The 24764-nt window shown below is 48.2% G+C and overlaps 1 long non-coding RNA gene across 1 annotated transcript; it reads left to right on the top strand.

The window, feature by feature from the left end:
• Positions 1-482: 482 nt before the first annotated feature.
• On the top strand, positions 483-6554 carry LOC142931027 (uncharacterized). Its single transcript, XR_012947027.1, has 2 exons — positions 483-795; positions 5829-6554. It is a non-coding gene; the product is annotated as an uncharacterized LOC142931027 (long non-coding RNA).
• Positions 6555-24764: the final 18210 nt, after the last annotated feature.

Here is a 24764-nt window from a genome sequence, read left to right as displayed (position 1 = left end):
AACGGCACGCGAGGAAATAGGTAGCCAATACCATGCCCGGCCGCCTTTGTCTCCCCAGTGGGGATGATTCTACACATCGCACCAGGTACTCATTTGATTCTGAGTCGACCTAGGGGAGGCCCGGGACCGATTCAGATCATCATCACTGGTGTTGGCCGTGAACGGGAATCGAACTCGAGTCGCCGGGTTCGTAGCACAGCGCGTTAGCCACTACGCAGACATGCACTCGTGACTCTGCAGCATGCTACAACAACAGCAACCGCCATTCACTTCCGATGACGTCATCACGGCGCTTGTGCCAGGCTACGTGCACGTTAGGGCCACGTGAAGTGTCGAACGCCCGCTGGCAGGAGGTCACGGGGCAGACCCAGAGGTGCCACGGGTCGACTGACTGAGATGACTGAGATGACTGGCTGATGCACCACCTGTGCCCCCTACTGTGCCAACTTGCTGTGCTTTAGACACCCGGCGCTCCGCTCGTTGTTGTGAGCGTCGCTCCTCTGCCCTCCGTTGTTGTTGGAGGGCGACTGCCTCCAACTGCCCAGTAGCGTCCTTCACGAGCCTCCTCCACAGAGGCCGATCTTGACACCGCTGGTACCAGTCATCGGCAAGTCCACTCAGCTCCACGTCCTCCTGTACCACATCACTCCATCTCTTCTCTAGCCCGTGCCGCGTCCGTTTAGCCCCCTCAATCCGGCCGAACAAAAGCTGTTTAGGCATGCGGTGGCTGGGCATGCGGGCTACATGACCCAGCCATCGCAGCCTTGCCTGCCGGAGGAGCTCGCCGATGGATTTGTGAGCTCACACAATCCAGCCTGGTTAAACCAAGGGTGCCACACACACAGACACACTCACTACTCTACAGTGTGTTACACACACACACTACTCTACAGTGTGTTACACACACACAGACACACTCACTACGCTACAGCGTGTTACACACAGACACACTTACTACTCTACAGCGTGTTACACACAGACACACACTCACTACTCTACAGTGTGTTACACACAGACACACTCACTACTCTACAGTGTGTTACACACAGACACACTCACTACTCTACAGTGTGTTACACACACAGACACACACTCACTACTCTACAGTGTGTTACACACACAGACACACTCACTACTCTACAGTGTGTTACACACACACACTCACTACTCTACAGTGTGTTACACACACACAGACACACACTCACTACTCTACAGTGTGTTACACACACAGACACACTCACTACTCTACAGTGTGTTACACACAGACACACACTCACTACTCTACAGTGTGTTACACACACAGACACACACTCACTACTCTACAGTGTGTTACACACACAGAGACACACTACTCTACAGTGTGTTACACACAGACACACTCACTACTCTACAGTGTGTTACACACAGACACACTCACTACTCTACAGTGTGTTACACACAGACACACTCACTACTCTACAGTGTGTTACACACAGACACACTCACTACTCTACAGTGTGTTACACACACACAGACACACTCACTACGCTACAGTGTGTTACACACACATACACACTCACTACACTACAGTGTGTTACACACACACAGACACACTCACTACTCTACAGTGTGTTACACACACATACACACTCACTACTCTACAGTGTGTTACACACAGACACACACTCACTACTCTACAGTGTGTTACACACACAGACACACTCACTACTCTACAGTGTGTTACACAGACACACTCACTACTCTACAGTGTGTTACACACAGACACACACTCACTACTCTACAGTGTGTTACACACAGACACACTCACTACACTACAGTGTGTTACACACACACACTCACTACTCTACAGTGTGTTACACACACACAGACACACACTCACTACTCTACAGTGTGTTACACACACAGACACACTCACTACTCTACAGTGTGTTACACACACACACAGACACACTTACTACTCTACAGCGTGTTACACACAGACACACACTCACTACTCTACAGTGTGTTACACACAGACACACTCACTACTCTACAGTGTGTTACACACAGACAGACACACACTACTCTACAGTGTGTTACACACACAGACACACTCACTACACTACAGTGTGTTACACACAGACACACTCACTACTTTATAGTGTGTTACACACACAGACACACTCACTACTCTACAGTGTGTTACACACACAGACACACACTCACTACACTACAGTGTGTTACACACACAGACACACTCACTACTCTACAGTGTGTTACACACACAGACACACACTCACTACTCTACAGTGTGTTACACACACAGACACACTCACTACTCTACAGTGTGTTACACACACAGACACACACTTACTACTCTACAGTGTGTTACACACACAGACACACTCACTACTCTATAGCGTGTTACACACAGACACACTCACTACTCCACAGCGTGTTACACACACAGACACACACTTACTACTCTACAGTGTGTTACACACACACTCTGTGTGTGTGTTACACACACACACAGACACACACTTACTACTCTGGGTGGAGGAGGTCAATGCCTTCTCTCTTTTTTTATTTTTTTCCGCAAAAAATTTCAACTCAAACAAAATTGTAATTTCCATCGACACGGACAACACGGCCGCTGCCTCATCCACCCCCTCCTCCTCCTCCTCCACCGCCTCCTCCTCCTCCTCCTCCTCCACCGCCTCCTCCTCCTCCACCGCCTCCTCCTCCACCGCCTCCTCCTCGTTCCCCAGTGTTGGTGGCATCCATCACCGTGTGTGCTCGAGGGCTTCCCAATGATGGCCAAACGAGTTTGTGTAGACAGGCCATTAGCTAACATTTGCAGTTGCTATAGAGCCTCCGTGTGTATTTAACTGTACCATGTGCAAAGCCTCAGCTGCTCCTTGGTTTGGAAGTGACATGTTCCACAAGGATGAACAATTTTGAAGCTTCCACGCTTGGCTGGGCTGCATCAAAGCAGCTGTTAAACTGCATTCGAAAAGGCTTTAACCTGAAGCATCGCTCCTATAAAAGGGTCTATTCTTAACAGTCCATTACTTTGCCCTATTTCCCCCCCCTCCGCCCCCCCCCCCAACCCACCCCCCCTCAAAAGCAAGCTTTAAAAAAAATTGAAATTTCGGTAACTATGATAAATTGTACGTGATAGCGTCGCACAATACATTTAGTAGTTTTCCAGACGGCAATTTTGCCCCTGCTATTTGGACTATGGTATCGATTTGTATCTCGCCGCGCATTCAGAGAGTATCCCCACCACACCTTGAATTGCACGTGTGAGAAATGAGAGAGAGAGAGAGGAAGATGTTCCTCTACAATGACTCGAGTAGACAAAGAGAGAAAGTGAATTATAAGATTAGTCGTCTCTGCTCCCCCCCCCCCCCCCTCAAAAGTTGCATGCGATATTTGAATTCTCCACATTACAACGGGACAATGTAGAATCACCCAGGAGAGAGAAGACCGGGTCGGACCGGTCCGGCCACGCCAGGCGTAACCGGTCCGCCGACTTGGTCACAAATCGAGCTGTGCAAAATTGTGATCCGGAAACTTGCGAGATCTTTCTACATTTCTCCAAGCATTCAAAATAAATTAACACTTTAAATGTTTTTGTTTTAAATAAAATGTATTATTAGAATTATTTTGTTTTAGCCGCACACAGGGTTGTCCTGGAATTATATTTTAAAAAAAAGTATCCCTCCCTCCCTCCCACCCACCCCCAAACAACCCACAAAAAAAATAACTACGGTAAATGTCGCGGCGAGCGCTAGAAAGACGCGCATCTCGCTCGCTCGCTCGCTGGCTTAAATGCAAATCTTTACTCTTGGCACACGAGCGAGCGAGCGAGCCTGCGACATCTTCTCTCGGGCTGCTGAATTTGATTTCTCTCTCTCTCTCCGGCTTTTCATTGTGCGGATAATTTCCCCATTTAAAGGCGGTAAGTGCCTCGCATTCGGCAATCATTTACGCTCAATTTTAGCTGCTATTTTCAATTGAGAAAATGTAGCAATGTCACTTTGGCTGAAAGGGGTTTGATTTCAATTATCTTTGCTCAAAGGACTATGATTTCCAAATACACTTAAGCAAAATTATGACATGATTTTTGTTCCCGAAATTTGTAGTTTAAAGCCCAATTAGTTGATAAATGGTCCCTCTGCAAGTCAAAATGCAATCTGCTGCTTTCCATTTGAAAGACACTCAATTATCCATGATTGCTCCAGTTACAATGCATTAAATACAGATACCCGCTATTGTGGTAATTTGCACAGAAATTAACGTGCCGAGATTTCACACGTTCAAGCCAAATGCCTGTTTCCCATTAAATCAATAGGAAAGATGAAAAGCAATTGCTGAAAATATTAGAGAATGCACCTGCCTGGTACTGTGGCCAATTACAATACAATCAGCTCAAGCTGACATTACTCGCTATTGAATTTTGGACAGAATAATTGTGCTAATCTTTTCAATTTAAAACGAAAATACAGGCGGGCAGGAAGGCACCGCAGCTGCACAGCGTGAGACAGCCACGGAAACGCGCTGGGGGTAGTAGCTCGAGAGAAGAGACAGAGGGGAGGGGGTTAGTGGTGGTGGTGGGTGGTGGTGGTGGTGTGAGGATTGTGAGGTTTTTAACACAAGAGCGAGGCGAAGGCGTCGTGTGCACGATAGGGGCCCGCGGCGCATTCTCTCAGCGAGGAGGCTCGCGAGGCGGTTCCGTGAGCCCCGCCGCCTCCGCCTCGTGCCGTATTTGTCGACACGAATACTGGGGCCAAATAATACATAATACAATAGTACATTGTTACATCACGAATATGATGATGATGATGACGCGCGCGCGCGCGAACGTGCGTGCGTGTGTATTACTCTCCCCGCACACACACACACACCGTTACACACACACACACAAAACAATGACAAAGATCATCCACATAGCCTTAACAGACTGTTGGGGCAAGCGCTGTTAGCGAGCACCTATGAAGGCCGGCACGGCACATGAGGGGGTGGGTGGCCAACACCGCGCCCGGCCGCCTTTGTCTCCCTAGTGGCGATGTTTACACATCGCACCAGGTACTCATTTGAGGCTCAGTCGACCTAGGGGAGGCCCAGGACACACACACATACAAACACGTGTGTATGTGTGTGTGTAACGGCCTGTATACAAGGCGAAGGCGTGCGTGATTCGTGTACGTCGATAGGTTTTTTTGTGAAAACAAATCTTGTTGTTGTACGGGAGGAGCGGTGCTACAGCGGTTAGCGCTGGTTGCGCAACGCAACACAACACAGTTGTCCCGAGTTCGATTCCCGATTGCGGCTAATATCACGTGGCGAGCGATATGTGAACCGGTCCTAGGTTCCGCCCGCCCCGACCAGTGTGGTGAAGTGGTCAGGCAGCCGCTATGGCCGACACGAAGTGCACAGGTCATCCATCCAGCAGTGGATATTGCGCCTTACCGCGTGATTTGATAATTTAGTTCGACAGGGCTGCGCATTGCCACGACCACCGCACGCGAATACTGACAAAACTGAACCAGTTCCAGTGGCATGTGGTTGGAACCGATGGGCCAATGTTGGACCAACGTTGTCCGAACGTTCCATGTTAACTGGAACAGAGCTTGTCCTACCTAAAGCGGATGGTAGGCGCTTGTGGTGCCATGTCAGTTGCGCGTGTGGATGAGCTAAATGTCTTAACGTCTCCAACCCGAACGAGACACCAGGGAGGACATTTCCCGCAGCAGTCCGGCATAGGAGCGCCGTCGGCCCCTTCTGACGGTGCCACTTTATGTTTCATTTGCCCACCACCCCCGCCACCCCCCCACCCCCAGGCCCAGCCCGCCAGGAGTCTAAGAATGACAACGAGCAGCTGCAAAGAAGCTGATGAGACGTCAACGTCACCGCAGAGCCGATACCTCGGGCGCTCATCGCAGCGGGCGAGCGAGCGCTGTGGGCGCTGTTCCTCCCGCGCGGGGTGGTGGTGGTGGGGGAAGGGGGAGAGAGTTGTTCGTCGTCCACGATGTTTGGCCGCAGATCGCTCGGCGCCTATCGGACAAACAAGGGCCCCCGCGTTCCGAGTCGTGGTGACATTTCGAGCAGGAGCCCCGTAAGCGTCAATGCCGACGACGTTTCCTGCCGTGCGGGCACTGCCCTCGTGAGCCCAGCAACCCGAGTGGGACGTCCGACCGGGTTCTTGCGCGGCCAAGGACCGGGGTTTGTAACGAGTTCACGTTGGGTTGAAGACGTTTAATGGATAACGACACCGAAGACTGACCATGGTTCAATTAACGTCGCTCCAACTTTTCCATGCGTGCTCCTATCAATGCTATTCTTTGGCCAGAATATTCTTAAAAGTCCTCGAGAATATTCAAACGTGAATCTCACTATACACATTATCTTGACATTTTATTATACATTTTTAAAGCGGATTAATGTCAGTGCTCCGAGTAGGATTCTGAGAAGGACAGGAAAATAACAGCGGCCTCTTCATTTCTGTTGCAGATCCAAGGGGTTTTGCTACTCGTTGGGATTTCAAAAAATAAAAACTTTAATCTGTACGACCGCTCGCTCGCTCGGCGCGTGATGATAGCTGCGTGAGGTCTTAAGGGGGGGGGGCGGAGGAGGAGGCGACAGAGTGGGGGGGGGTGCCCAGCCTGCCGGGTGCGCGATGGAGACCTGGGGAGAGGAGGAGGGGGGAGGAGGAGGGGGAGGAGGAGGGGGGAGGAGGAGGAGGGGGGAGGAGGGGAGAGGAGGAGGGGGGAAGAGGAGGGGAGAGGAGGAGGGGGGAGGAGGAGGGGAGAGGAGGAGGGGGGGGAAGGAGGGGAGAGGAGGGGGGAGGAGGAGGAGGGTGGAGGGGGGTGACCAGAATTCGCTGACGACTGCCGCAGGACACCGTGAGCGCAGAGAAAGTCCTCGCGACACCTTGACCAATATCGACTTCTTACAAACGGGTACCGACTTTCTCACTTTATCTACCCTGTTTGGGGGATGGTGGACATATTCTCCGCATATTGGGCCACGGGGTCACACCTGCGGCTGTCCATTAGCGCCACTTCGTGGTGTGGTGGGTTCGTGAATCTGTCTGTGTGGATCTGTCGGCGTTTTGTCCCCCGTGTACGCGTGGGTCTCCTCTGGGTACTCAAATCCCACAACCCCTCATCCCACCTCCCCCTGTCCCTCGGCATGCAAATTAGTCGTGAAAATGCGCCTTGAGACTCGTCTCGATAAATAAAAGTCATTGCGACTCAGAATTTATACTGGAGGAATCCGATGAGCTAAAAAGCTCTTTTTCACATATTGTATCATCGCGTACTGTTCGCTCGCTCCCGTAGAGAGAGGACGACTCAGAGGCGACAGGAGGAGGAACCACGGACGAGCAGGAAGGCAGCGCCAATTGACACCCCCCTCCCAAGCTCTGCGGTCCTCTATATGTGAAGGTGTTACTAATGAGTGTTTAAGCATGCGCGAAGAAATCGGTGCACCCGAGACAACCACGCGTGCGAGGGGGCAACACTCTGTCCCAGTGTTCATCGTTGCAATACCCGCGGGATGCTGAGTGAAAACATCCCCCATCATCATCGTGCTGCTGTCAAAACCGCAAATTATTTCAAATGCGTGGCGGCCCTCACGCTGATGATCTTATCGGCGAAAGTGGCCCCTCTGAAAATGAGTGAAGAACACCGCTCTATCCAGAAGGGACGGTTGATATTAGTCCGCAATTTCGCTGTACCACCAATCCTCGCCAGTGCCTCCACAGAGCTGCATTACAGGCCACGTGCAGTGGTAGCCACCACCACGGCTAAATAAATTACTTGGACAATTAATTATATATTTTGTCAGGATTAGATGCTGTGTGTAGTTGGAACTCGATTTTTACTCGTGGGATAGCAGGGGATCTATTTAAACCGCAGGGACAACGACGCTGCGATGATTACATAAATGACACACACATTAACTGCCTGTAATTCATTAGGGCATGCAATGAAATCGTGCGCGGTCTCAGCGATATATCCAGTTTCGCGGCGTTCCAACGCGTGCCCGATGTTTGACACGCGAAGTGTGTTGGTGTCGAGTTCGCCTCGACGCCACGTAATGCTCAGATCGCTCGCAACGTGCAATCAGCGCGCTCAACAATGCTGCCACCGAATCGCGGCAATTCACGAAAAATGATACCGCGGACAGGATCGTCGACGACTTATAATTTTATTTAAATTGCCACAGCCATTTGTGGCAATTTAGCCGTTGTAATATGCATAGCAATTAACGACTGCGTCCGACTGCTGCTCAAGCTCTTGATGATAAGAAGGGGGAAGAAACCCCAAGAGCATCGCTTCCACGTCGCGTGCCTGCGTCCGCTACCGTCCCAAGCATGCGGCGCGGCGAGCGTGTGCACTCTCGCACACCGCTGGGCCGGGTAGGGTCGGGCAACTTTCCGTTCCCTCGTGACGACAGGAGCGGGAGGTGGTGTACATCATCCAGCAGTGGATAGACAGCGAGGGCTCGACAGTACAATAGTGACGGGCGGGGGGGGGGGTGGGAGAATGATTTTGCCGATGTGAATGGTCCACGTGATAAGCCACTTTGTTGAGCTGTCATTGGTGGCCAGATCACTGCTGAAAAATGAGCTCATAGACTCAGTGGGTTTTCCCTGGTAAGAAAAAGTAATGGTTTATTTTTTTTATTTTTAAAGTGACTTGTTTCTTTTTTCCTATACTTTGCACTCCTATTGTGCTTTTGTATTGTTTGTTGTTGTGACGCTCTGACCCGCCTCTACTGGACGTCTGTGAAAAAGAGCTTTATAGCTCATCGGATTTCTCCAGTTCCGAATCAAGATTCAGATGATAATGAACGCAGCACTCACGAACGGGGAGCTCATGGCCAAATATCCTTGACCGGATCAGGCGCCCCAACCCGAGAGACAGAGATTCTTGAGACCCTCGTGAAGCCTCCCGTGGGTAAATGAAGGTAAACAAAGGCCATCGCTGTTGTTGTTGTTGCTGCTGCTGCGTGAGGCCGGCTGAGTGAGCACGGTTGTGGTGGTGGCGGTGGCGGTGGTGCTCGCTCGCGGCACTTGCCCTTATACAGTCCATAGGAATAGGTTTTACCCTTTTAACTGGCACAAAAACTGACACCTTTATTCAAGGCATCATGTTTGCAATAACCACAACACACGCAGTCAAAATGCAAACAAAAAAGACAACTCTGATAACAATATGCACTGTCCTTGAATTTGATTGGTCCACACCCGAGACAGCTTTTCTTAGAGCCTAGTCTCCATTGGTGTTGGACCAGAAGACGCCAAAAGGCGTACAACTCAAAAACAGCGCACTATCAGAGTATTGAGGGCTCGGGGTGAGCATTTACATTATGAGACCTCCTTTGCCAGAAACAAAATATAGGAATAGGTTTTACCCTTTTAACTGGCACAAAAACTGACACCTTTATTCAAGGCATCATGTTTGCAATAACCATAACACAAGAAGGCTATACGGGGGATTTGTCCCTTGTCTTTGGTAAGAGAGCACGGCTCCTGGCTGAGAAGAAGGGCCTCGCGTTCAGACCCCGTCATGTATGTCCCGTACGTTGAACTTCTTTCGCACCGTACGTGGCCAACCGCGCTAATCGGAGGTGCGGGGGATCTGAACGCGCCCCTCCCCTCCCTTCCGCCAGCGTCCACAAAACTTGCCGCCACCTTTACGCCAAATCAAAAGTGGTTCGTCCAATGGATGAACTAGCTCCTGCCACGGGAATGTGGAATTGCCACCGCTGGCTCCTAAGAAGCGTGATTGGTAAATGAGTGCCACTCGAGGTGGGAGGGGAGGGGGAGGACGGGGGGGACAGCCGCGTCACAGTGCTTTGACGCAGCCAGGAGGTGACACAGCGAGTGTCGTCTCAGGGTCAATCAGGGTCAATCAGGGTGCGTGTGAAGAGATGGGGCGCCACGGTGGCTACGAGATGTTAACTACCTCGCGTGGTGTAGAGGAGGTAGTGGGTATCAATCCCGACCCTGACACTTGGTGTATATGTAGAGTTTGAATTTCTTTCCCCGTGGTCGCATAAATGTTTCCCCCAGGTCCTCCGGTTTCTCCTTCCACATTTAGAAATATGCGTTTAAGAGTGTTTGGCTACTGTACATTTCCACGTAATAAGCCACTTGGTTGAGCTATCATTTGGGATAGCCATGTGGCTTCTGAAAAATAGCTACGTAGCTCAGTTGACCTTACCTGGTACAATAAAAAAAATAGTTTAGTTTAAATGAAGCCCCCCCCCCCCCCCCCATTCCATCGCGCTGTAGAGGGGCCACCTCTGCCGAGGTTCGCCCGGGGTCACGGCAAGGGTCCCGGACGAACCCGCCACGGGTCCCTACATGTGTCAGTTGAAGAAAAGGGGGATACAATTGTCCACATTCTACTCACGGGATACTTTTATTCATTTGGCTGTGTCGGGTGGAAGGAGAGTTGACGACGCAGATTTATGCACAAACTAACCCCAAATAAACGAATTATGAATCAGAATTATTGGTCGTGAAACCCTACGTATAACCATAAACACGTATAATGTTAGGCCCTTTGTTAACCTACTGCTGGATTAAAGCCTATCCCCGGTAAATATGGAACCGTTGGGACAACATTGGGCTAACGTTGGTCCAACGGATCCAACGTTCGCGTGTGTATGCGTGTTGAACGTCTTTCGCGCCGCACGTAGTCAACCGTGCTAATCGGAGGTGCGGGGGAAGGAGGTCAATCACACGCCCAACGTTGGGCAAACGTCGGGCCAACGTTTGCTGGGTCCATGTTCACGGCCTCGGTGGTTGTTTGACTGCTTCAGCCGAGCCGGCGAGTGCGGGTTGCCGAAGCGCGGTGGGCGGGCGTGCAGCAGCGATTCAGATGTGGATCGTGAATCCAACTCGGGTTGCTACGCGTTCACAGCAGTGCCCGCGTTGGCAGAAGCGTTGTCTCCTAATCCACGTGGTGGTTAAGGAGAATACGGATATTTGAGTATCACTGGCGAATATTTGAACCCGTCCTGGGCCTCCCCTACGTCGACTCAACCGCTCGAATGAGTACCTGATGTGGTGCGTAAACACAGACACTCGGGAGATAAAGGCGGCCGGGCTTTGTTGCTGGCCACCCACTCCCTCGTGTGCCGTGCCGGTCTTCATAGGTGCCGCTCGCTAACACCACTTGCCCCAATAGTCTGTTAAGGCTACACGGGGGATCTTTGTGGAGAGTACAGGCGCGTCCCGATACGAGCCGGGCTACGGGATGGGTAGCACAGCCATCCCGCGTCTCGCTGGCGATCCGTAGTCTCTCAGTGATGAACGATGGGACGTTACTCATTCATATCCAGCTCTTCTTCAAGCGGGGCCCGCATAAACGCAGCGCGAGTCACACCCCGGGTTGCCGGAATATTTGAGCGCGTGGACGAGGAATGCCACCAGCCGTAGCCTTAGCGACTGTGCAAACAGCGATCCCACGGATCAGGGGAGCTTGAGCCCCCGAAGTTGCTAAGTGATCGTTTGTTGAGACGTGGTATACTTGGGAGGGCCACACTCCTCCTGAGCAAACCTCTCGAGCCAGCGCCGACAATCAATTTTCTGGCAGTTGGTGGCAAACAACCCATGCAGCGATGCTCTCAGCACTTTTTGTCCGGACCTCTGTAGAGACACTAAAGTTGGCACTTTAGGCCTAATTGGACTTTTAACCTTGGTGATTAGCGGCGAAAGAATGTTCAGCCTCGCTTGTGCAGTGGAGTTGAGATTAAAAGCCCCGCAATTCACATGGCAGTTGTATCAATAGGCCGCGTCCACTCACCGGGCCCTCCTCCTCCTCTTCGGGCTGAACGATTCGTGCCACTTTGGGAGATGCGTGCTGGTACATTTTCCCTTCATTCTCAAGTACAAACTCTCTCCCGTGTGTGTGTGTACATATATTACTTTATTTAGACCGAATGGCGTGCACACACACCGCCACCTTAACCCTGTTTTTAAACGTTGCATGTGTTTTAACTCTCTTTGAGAGAGCTTCTAGCTTTGCTGCTGCCGATGGTGTGGCTGCACCACACCTGGAGCACAGGTGGAAGGAGCAGCTCTTGCAACTGCTCGCTCACGGCACCCGCTGGCGAACAGTGCCTCCACATTTAGACGGGGTACTCAAGGAGACAGCCCCCTCGGAGACGAACACTTTTGGCACGATACTTTTCCACTCTGGCTAGGCGCTTCGGAAGATTTCGGGAGTAGGTACCCACACATTACCAACTGCCAGTGCAGATACCGATATACTCTCTGTGTGGATAGACGCAGTCCGGGTTTATGTGTGGATAGATAGAGACAATCTGGTTATAAATACAACACACACATGGAGCACTATTTAAACTTCCGCGCTCGAAGATGAGACCGATTCCAATATTCGATATTTGAAGTCCGATGTTGGTGCCAGCCATAAGGGTCCCCACGATGGCGAGCCTGGTATGCGGGAGGCCGTGGGTTCGATCTGGACCCTGACGCCTGCCGCTGTATATTTGCAGTTTGCGTGTCTCTCTCCCCGTGGTGGTCGCGTGATTTAGAATTCAACGTCAAAGCGTTCGGAGTATTTGGCTGCTGTAAATTCCAACACGATGATAAGCCACTTCGTTGAGCTATCATTTGTAATGGCTAGGAGGCTTCTGAAAAAAAAAACCCGATATAGCTCAGTGGACCTTACCTAGTAAAATAGAAAATAAATATTGGTCACATTATTACTCCACTGCGGCATTACCCACCCCGTCCTCCCACCTCCGCCTCCCCTCTCCCTCCACCGTTCTGACCCTAAAGTACTTTTCACAACACCAGACGAACGTATTTCGGGTTCTCGGTGCTCAAACTTGTTCGGACTGAACATCTGATGCCCTCTCTTGCTCCTCAAGCGCTCCGTGCCCCCATCCCGCCTGTGTTCCGTGTTTGCACCCCGAACGGGATTATTACTTCCCATCTGTCTCCCCGAGGGACCACAAAGCGGAGTTAATTACGAAAGTCTGCGTCGCTCCAAGGCAACAGGAGATGGCACCACACGCACACAAAAACCACCACCACCCCCACCACCATCGCCACCACCAGCAGCAGCAGCATCAGAAACTCGGCCCGGTAGCCGAGACGGAGATAAACTCAACTAAACTTTTTGTATTTTTATTTTACCAAGTAAGGTACCACTGAGATATGTAGCTCTTTTTCAGAAGTGACCTGGCGATCACCAATGATAGCTCAACGAAGCGGCTCGTCATTATGTGGACATATTCGTTGGGTCTTTCGGTAAAGTCACGTAAGATAGTTTCAAAGAAAATAACAAAATAACCAAAAAACTACGACGTTTCGATCGCAACACAAATTAGTCGTCATCAGGATATGGGGGGGGGGGGGGGTTAGCTTCTAAAGGCAAACTCTTTTAAAAGGTTTTAAATGGGCGTCCCAAATGTCAGCAGTCAACGTTAATGTAAGTGGTGGGCTACCAGGTAAAAACGAGCATGTGAATGTAAGATCGCCGAGCATCCTCCACGGCGAGCGTGCCAAGGTGGCCATGTTAATGTGAGACATTGTGTGGACATTTATAGCAGGCCAAATTCTCTAAACGCCTCATGTTGATTTGAAATGTTGAGGTAAAACCCGGAGTACCCGGAGAAAAATCCACGCGACCACGGGCAGAGAGACATGGCAACGTCAAATATACAAGCATCAGGGTGGGGATCGAACCCCAGATATCCTGTATACCAGGCCACTGTAGCGAGATGTTAACTACCTTTGTGGCCGAGCTCATGATGAATTGGCCACGTATCGCAATGTGTGGCAGGATCCTCTTGAAAATAGTCTGAGGACTCGGTGAGACTTTCCTGGGTAAAATTTAGGGCAATTTTACAAACTGGACGCACTGAATATGGTATGCACATACAAGGACCGGGACCAGGGTGAGTTTGTGGGCAGTGTTTTAGTCTATGGGCAGTGTCAGTCTATGGGCCTCGTGAATATATGAACAGTGTTAGTCTATGGGCAGTGTGAGTCTGTGGGCAGTGTCGGTCTATGGGCAGTGTGAGTCTGGGCAGTGTTGAGTCTACGGACCCTGTTAGTCTACGGGCAGTGTGAGTCTATGGACACTGTTAGTCTATGGGCAGTGTGAGTCTACGGGCAGTGTGAGTCTACGGGCAGTGTGAGTCTACGGGCAGTGTGAGTCTACGGGCAGTGTTAGTCTACGGGCAGTGTGAGTCTATGGGCAGTGTTGAGTCTATGTATAACATCTGCACCGTCAGAGGACGCACGTGAAATAGAGCCTAATAGCTCATTGGCACAGGCGGCGTTTAGGGCCTGGACAAAGCACTGAGCCAGCACAGCCGAGACCCTGGCCTTTGAATGCCGGCAGCTGCCACCTGCTGATTTTACCGGGATCCCAGGGGTAACCATCAGTCAATCAGATCGGGTTCCCAGGGGTAACCATCAGTCAATCAGATCGGGTTCCCAGGGGTAACCATCAGTCAATCCGACCGGGTTCCCAGGTGTAACAATCAGTCAATCCGACCGGGTTCCCAGGTGTAACAATCAGTCAATCAGACCGGGTTCCCAGGGGTAACCATCAGTCTATCGGACCGGGTTCCCAGCTGTAACAATCAGTCAATCAGACCGGGTTCCCAGGGGTAACCATCAGTCAATCAGACCGGGTTCCCAGGTGCAACCATCAGTCAATCAGACCGGGTTCCCAGGGGTAACAATCAGTCTATCAGACTGGGTTCCCAGGGGTAACCATCAGTCAATCAGACCGGGTTCCCAGGGGTAACCATCAGTCTATCATACCGGGTTCCCAGCTCTAACCATCAGTCAATCAGACCGGGTTCCCAGGGGTAACCATCAGTCAATCGGACCGGGTTCCTAGGGGTAACCATCAGTCAATCAGACCGGGTTCCCAGGGGTAACCATCAGTCAATCGGACCGGGTTCCTAGGGGTAACCATCAGTCAATCTGACCGGGTTCCCAGGGGTAACCATCAGTCAATCAGACCGGGTTCCCAGGGGTAACCATCAGTCAATCGGACCGGGTTCCTAGGGGTAACCATCAGTCAATCTGACCGGGTTCCCAGGGGTAACCATCAGTCAATCAGATCGGGTTCCCAGGGGTAACCATCAGTCAATCAGACCGGGTTCCCAGGGGTAACCATCAGTCAATCAGACCGGGTTCCCAGGGGTAACCATCAGTCAATCAGACCGGGTTCCCAGGGGTAACCATCAGTCAATCAGACCGGGTTCCCAGGGGTAACCATCAGTCAATCGGACCGGGTTCCCAGGGGTAACCATCAGTCAATCAGACCGGGTTCCTAGGGGTAACCATCAGTCAATCAGACCGGGTTCCCAGGGGTAACCATCAGTCAATCAGACCGGGTTCCCAGCTGTAACAATCAGTCAATCAGACCGGGTTCCCAGCTGTAACAATCAGTCAATCAGACCGGGTTCCCAGGGGTAACCATCAGTTGATGGTCTCAGCTTAGTCACGAATGATTGCACACAAATAATAATTTGCGGCAAGGTAATTCGGCAAGACTCTGAGCCCTCCCAAGGTTCATTTTCACGGCCATGTAGAAAAAGAACCCCACGTTCTGTGAAAGTCTACCAGCGTATCTGACATCAGTGCACAATACGTTGCAACTGACGTTGAACATAGCATTCATTCGCAGCGCTAAGTCTCGGAACAAATCAATGAATTCTGCCATCCGCACACAGGTGCCAATTCCAGGACTGTCCAAGTCAGGCGGCATGGCTACTCTGTCGCACAATTCACAAAAACTCAACGCACGTATCAACAACAGCCTTAAAATAGTAGATATATAAACAGCGACGTTTCGAGCAATGACCCTTCTTCATAGCACATTAACGACTACTTCGTAGCACACTGCTCTATAGCAGAGCACGTGATGTGTGAGGCAACTGCAGAGGTCTCAGACGTAGTTCTGTGATGTCATCTTCCACAGGCCGTTCTCGGACACGGGGTGAAGAGACACTGCTTTCTGCTGAGAGTTTCACATGGATATCACAGTGTCTGGTGAACCCAACACAGTGAACACAACACAGTGAAAACTACACACTGAACACTAGACACTGAACACAACACAGTGAACACAACACAGTGAACACTACACACTGAACACAAGACAGTGAACGCAACACACTGAACACTACACAGTGAACACAACACACTGAACACTACACAGTGAACACAACACACTGAACACTACACAGTGAACACAACACTGAACACTACACACTGAACACCAAACACTGAACACAAAACAGTGAACCCAACACAGTGATCACAACACACAACACACTGAACACTACACACTGAACACTACACAGTGAACACAACACACTGAACACAAAACAGTGAACCCAACACACTGAACACAACACAGTGAACACAACACAGTGAACACTACACACTGAACACAACACACTGAACACAACACACTGAACACTACACACTGAACACTACACAGTGAACACTACACACTGAACACACCACACTGAACACAACACAGTGAACACAACACACTGAACACAACACAGTGAACACAACACACAACACAGTGAACACAACGCACTGAACACAACACAGTGAACACAACACACAACACAGTGAACACAACACACTGAACACTACACACTGAACACAACACACTGAACACAACACAGTGAACACAACACACTGAACACAACACACTGAACACAATACAGTGAACACAACACAGTGAACCCAACACAGTGAACACAACACACAGCACACTGAACACAACACACTGAACACTACACAGTGAACACAACACAGTGAACACAACACACTGAACACAACACAGTGAACTCAACACACAACACAGTGAACACAACATACTGAACACTACAAAGTGAACACTACACACTGAACACAATAAAGTGAACACAACACACTGAACACAACACACTGAACACAACACAGTGAACTCAACACACTGAACACAACACACTGAACACAACACATTGAACACAACACACTGAACACAACACATTGAACACAACACACTGAACACTACACACTGAACACAACACACTGAATACAACACAGTGAACCCAACACAGTGAACACAACACACTGAACACTACATACTGAACACAACACAGTGAACACAACACACTGTACACAACACAGTGAACCCAAAACAGTGAACACAACACACAACACACTGAACACTACACACTGTACACAACACAGTGAACCCAACACAGTGAACACAACACATAACACACTGAACACTACACACTGTACACAACACAGTGAACCCAACACAGTGAACACAACACACAACACAGTGAACACAACACACTGTACACAACACAGTGAACCCAACACAGTGAACACAACACACTACACACTGAACACAACACACTGAACACAACACAGTGAACACAACACACTGAACACAACACAGTGATCACAACACACAACACACTGAACACTACACACTGAACACAAAACAGTGAACACTGCACACTGAACACAACACAGTGAACACAACACAGTGAACCCAACACAGTGAACCCAACACAGTGAACACAACACAGTGAACCCAACACAGTGAACACAACACAGTGAACACAACACACTGAACACTACACTCTGAACACAACACAGTGAACCCAACACAGTGAACACAACACACAACACACTGAACACTACACACGGAACACAACACAGTGAACACAACACACTGAACACAACACAGTGAACCCAACACAGTGAACACTGCACACTGAACACAACACAGTGAACCCAACACACTGAACACAATACAGTGAACCCAACACAGTGAACACAACACACAACACACTGAACACTACACACTGAACACAACACACTGAACACTACACACTGGACACAACACACTGAACACAACACAGTGAACACTACACACTGAACACTACACACTGAACACAACACACTGAACACAACACAGTGAACACAACACAGTGAACACTACACACTGAACACAACACAGTGAACACAACACACTGAACACAACACAGTGAACACAACACAGTGAACACAACACAGTGAACACAACACACTGAGAAAAACATACTGAACACTACACAGTGAACACTACACACTGAACACAATTCAGTGAACACTACACACTGAACACAACACAGTGAACACAACACACTGAACACAACACAGTGAACACAACACTGAATACTACACATTGAACACAACACACTGAACACAACACAGTGAACCCAACACAGTGATCACAACACACTACACACTGAACATAACACACTGAACACAACACGGTGAACCCAACACACAGTGAACACAACACACAACACACTGAACACAACATACTGAACACTACACAGTGAACACTGCACACTGAACACAACACAGTGAACACAACACACTGAACACAACACAGTGAACACAACACACTACACACGGAACACAACACAGTGAACACAACACACAACACACAATTCAGTGAACACTACACACTGAACACAACACACTGAACACAACACACTGAACACAACACACTGAACACTACACACTGAACACTACACACTGAACACAACACACTGAACACAACACACTGAACACAACACAGTGATCACAACACACTACACACTGAACATAACACACTGAACACAACACGGTGAACCCAACACACAGTGAACACAACACACAACACACTGAACACAAAACAGTGAACACAACACACTGAACACAACATACTGAACACTACACAGTGAACACAACACACTGAACACAACACAGTGAACCCAACACAGTGAACACAACACACTACACACTGAACACAACACACTGAACACAACACAGTGAACCCAACACACTGAACACAAAACACAACACACTGAACACAACACACAACACACTGAACACTACACACGGAACACAAAACAGTGAACACAACACACTGAACACTACACAGTGAACACAACACAGTGAACACAACACACTGAACACAACACACTGAACACTAGACAGTGAACACAACACAGTGAACACAACACACTGAACCCAACACAGTGAACACAACACACTGAACACTACACACTGAACACAACACAGTGAACACAACACACTGAACACAACACACTGAACACATCACAGTGAACACTACACACTGAACACAACACAGTGAACCCAACACAGTGAACACAACACACTGAACACTACACACTGTACACAACACAGTGAACACAACACACTGAACACTTCACACTGAACACTACACAGTGAACACAACACACTGAACACAACACAGTGAACACAACACACTGAACACTACACACAACACAGTGAACACGACACACTGAACACAACACACTGAACACAACACACTGAACACATCAAAGTGAACACAACACACTGAACACAACACAGTGAACACAACACTCAACACACTGAACACTACACAGTGAACACTACACACTGAACACAACACAGTGAACACTACACACTGAACACTACACAATGAACACTACACACTGAACACAACCCAGTGAACACAACACAGTGAACACAACACAGTGATCACATCACAGTGAACACTACACACTGAACACAACACAGTGAACCCAACACAGTGAACACAACACACTGAACACTACACACTGTACACAACACAGTGAACACAACACACTGAACACTACACACTGAACACAACACAGTGAACACTACACACTGAACACAACACAGTGAACACTACACAGTGAAAACAACACAGTGAACACAACACAGTGAACACAACACTCAACACACTGAACACTACACAGTGAACACTACACACTGAACACAACACAGTGAACACTACATACTGAACACAACACAGTGAACACAACACTCAACACACTGAACACTACACAGTGAACACTACACACTGAACACAACACAGTGAACACTACACAGTGAAAACAACACAGTGAACACAACACAGTGAACACAACACAGTGAACACAACACAGTGAACACTACACACTGAACACAACACAGTGAACACTACACAGTGAAAACAACACAGTGAACACAACACAGTGAACACAACACAGTGAACACAACACAGTGAACACTACACACTGAACACTACACAGTGAACACAACACACTGAACACAACCCAGTGAACACAACACACTGAACACAACACAGTGAACACAACACACTGAACACAACACAGTGAACACTACACAGTGAAAACAACACAGTGAACACAACATAGTGAACACAACACACTGAACACAACACAGTGAACACATCACAGTGAACACAACACACTGAACACAACACACTGAACACAACACAGTGAACACAACACAGTGAACACAACCCAGTGAACACAACACACTGAACACAACACACAACACACTGAACACTACACACTGAACACAACACACTGAACACTACACACGGAACACAACACAGTGAACACAACACACTGAACACAACACACTGAACACAACCCAGTGAACACAACACAGTGAACACAACACACAACACAGTGAACACAACATACTGAACACTACAAAGTGAACACTACACACTGAACACAACACACTGAACACAACCCAGTGAACACAACACACTGAACACAACACAGTGAACACTACACACTGAACACAACACAGTGAACACAACACAGTGAACACAACACACTGAACACAACACACTGAACACAACACAACGAACACAACACACTGAACACAACACACTGAACACAACACAGTGAACACAACACAGTGAACACAACACAGTGAACACAACACACTGAACACAACACAACGAACACAACACAGTGAACACTACACACTGAACACAACATAGTGAACACAACACAGTGAACACAACACAGTGAACACAACACACTGAACACAACACAACGAACACAACACACTGAACACAACACAACGAACCCAACACAGTGAACACTACACAGTGAACACTACACACTGAACACAACACACTGAACACTACACACTGAACACAACACAACGAACCCAACACAGTGAACACAACACACTGAACACAACACACTGAACACAACACACTGAACACAACACACTGAACACTACACAGTGAACACTACACACTGAACACTACACAGTGAACCCAACACAGTGATCACAACACACTGAACACTACACACTGAACACTACACACTGAACACTACACAGTGAACACAACACAGTGAACACAACACACTGAACACTACACAGTGAACCCAACACAGTGATCACAACACACTGAACACTACACACTGAACACTACACAGTGAACACAACACACTGAACACAACATACTGAACACTACACACTGAACACAACACAGTGAACATAACACACTGAACATAACACACTGAACACAACACAGTGAACCCAACAGTGAACACAACACACAACACACTGAACACTACACACGGAACACAACACAGTGAACACAACACACTGAACACAACACAGTGAACACAACACACAACACACTGAACACTACACACTGAACACAACACAGTGAACCCAACACAGTGAACACAACACACAACACACTGAACACTACACACGGAACACAACACAGTGAACACAACACAGTGAACACAACACACTGAACACTACACACTGAACACAATTCAGTGAACACAACACACTGAACACAACACAGTGAACCCAACACAGTGAACACAACACACAACACACTGAACACTACACACTGAACACAACACAGTGAACCCAACACACTGAACACAACACACTGAACACTACACACTGAACACTACACACTGAACACAACACACTGAACACTACACACTGAACACAACACACTGAATACAACACAGTGAACCCAACACAGTGAACACAACACACTGAACACTACATACTGAACACAACACAGTGAACACAACACACTGTACACAACACAGTGAACCCAAAACAGTGAACACAACACACAACACACTGAACACTACACACTGTACACAACACAGTGAACCCAACACAGTGAACACAACACATAACACACTGAACACTACACACTGTACACAACACAGTGAACCCAACACAGTGAACACAACACACAACACAGTGAACACAACACACTGTACACAACACAGTGAACCCAACACAGTGAACACAACACACTACACACTGAACACAACACACTGAACACAACACAGTGAACACAACACACTGAACACAACACAGTGATCACAACACACAACACACTGAACACTACACACTGAACACAAAACAGTGAACACTGCACACTGAACACAACACAGTGAACACAACACAGTGAACCCAACACAGTGAACCCAACACAGTGAACACAACACAGTGAACCCAACACAGTGAACACAACACAGTGAACACAACACACTGAACACTACACTCTGAACACAACACAGTGAACCCAACACAGTGAACACAACACACAACACACTGAACACTACACACGGAACACAACACAGTGAACACAACACACTGAACACAACACAGTGAACCCAACACAGTGAACACTGCACACTGAACACAACACAGTGAACCCAACACACTGAACACAACACAGTGAACCCAACACAGTGAACACAACACACAACACACTGAACACTACACACTGAACACAACACACTGAACACTACACACTGGACACAACACACTGAACACAACACAGTGAACACTACACACTGAACACTACACACTGAACACAACACACTGAACACAACACAGTGAACACAACACAGTGAACACTACACACTGAACACAACACAGTGAACACAACACACTGAACACAACACAGTGAACACAACACAGTGAACACAACACAGTGAACACAACACACTGAGAAAAACATACTGAACACTACACAGTGAACACTACACACTGAACACAATTCAGTGAACACTACACACTGAACACAACACAGTGAACACAACACACTGAACACAACACAGTGAACACAACACTGAATACTACACATTGAACACAACACACTGAACACAACACAGTGAACCCAACACAGTGATCACAACACACTACACACTGAACATAACACACTGAACACAACACGGTGAACCCAACACACAGTGAACACAACACACAACACACTGAACACAACATACTGAACACTACACAGTGAACACTGCACACTGAACACAACACAGTGAACACAACACACAACACACTGAACACAACACAGTGAACACAACACACTACACACGGAACACAACACAGTGAACACAACACACAACACACAATTCAGTGAACACTACACACTGAACACAACACAGTGAACACAACACACTGAACACAACACACTGAACACTACACACTGAACACTACACACTGAACACAACACACTGAACACAACACACTGAACACAACACAGTGATCACAACACACTACACACTGAACATAACACACTGAACACAACACGGTGAACCCAACACACAGTGAACACAACACACAACACACTGAACACAAAACAGTGAACACAACACACTGAACACAACATACTGAACACTACACAGTGAACACAACACACTGAACACAACACAGTGAACCCAACACAGTGAACACAACACACTACACACTGAACACAACACACTGAACACAACACAGTGAACCCAACACACTGAACACAAAACACAACACACTGAACACAACACACAACACACTGAACACTACACACGGAACACAAAACAGTGAACACAACACACTGAACACTACACAGTGAACACAGCACAGTGAACACAACACACTGAACACAACACACTGAACACTAGACAGTGAACACAACACAGTGAACACAACACACTGAACCCAACACAGTGAACACAACACACTGAACACTACACACTGAACACAACACAGTGAACACAACACACTGAACACAACACACTGAACACATCACAGTGAACACTACACACTGAACACAACACAGTGAACCCAACACAGTGAACACAACACACTGAACACTACACACTGTACACAACACAGTGAACACAACACACTGAACACTTCACACTGAACACTACACAGTGAACACAACACACTGAACACAACACAGTGAACACAACACACTGAACACTACACACAACACAGTGAACACGACACAGTGAACACAACACACTGAACACAACACACTGAACACATCAAAGTGAACACAACACACTGAACACAACACAGTGAACACAACACTCAACACACTGAACACTACACAGTGAACACTACACACTGAACACAACACAGTGAACACTACACACTGAACACTACACAATGAACACTACACACTGAACACAACCCAGTGAACACAACACAGTGAACACAACACAGTGATCACATCACAGTGAACACTACACACTGAACACAACACAGTGAACCCAACACAGTGAACACAACACACTGAACACTACACACTGTACACAACACAGTGAACACAACACACTGAACACTACACACTGAACACAACACAGTGAACACTACACACTGAACACAACACAGTGAACACTACACAGTGAAAACAACACAGTGAACACAACACAGTGAACACAACACTCAACACACTGAACACTACACAGTGAACACTACACACTGAACACAACACAGTGAACACTACATACTGAACACAACACAGTGAACACAACACTCAACACACTGAACACTACACAGTGATCACTACACACTGAACACAACACAGTGAACACTACACAGTGAAAAC

Source organism: Petromyzon marinus, chromosome 47 (assembly GCF_048934315.1).
Source record: "Petromyzon marinus isolate PM22_M1 ecotype Great Lakes invasive population chromosome 47, UKy_Petmar_22M1.pri1.0, whole genome shotgun sequence".
NCBI classification, from domain to species: domain Eukaryota; kingdom Metazoa; phylum Chordata; class Hyperoartia; order Petromyzontiformes; family Petromyzontidae; genus Petromyzon; species Petromyzon marinus.
Note: the sequence above shows the minus strand (reverse complement) of the source record. Positions and strands in the feature narration are given on the sequence as shown.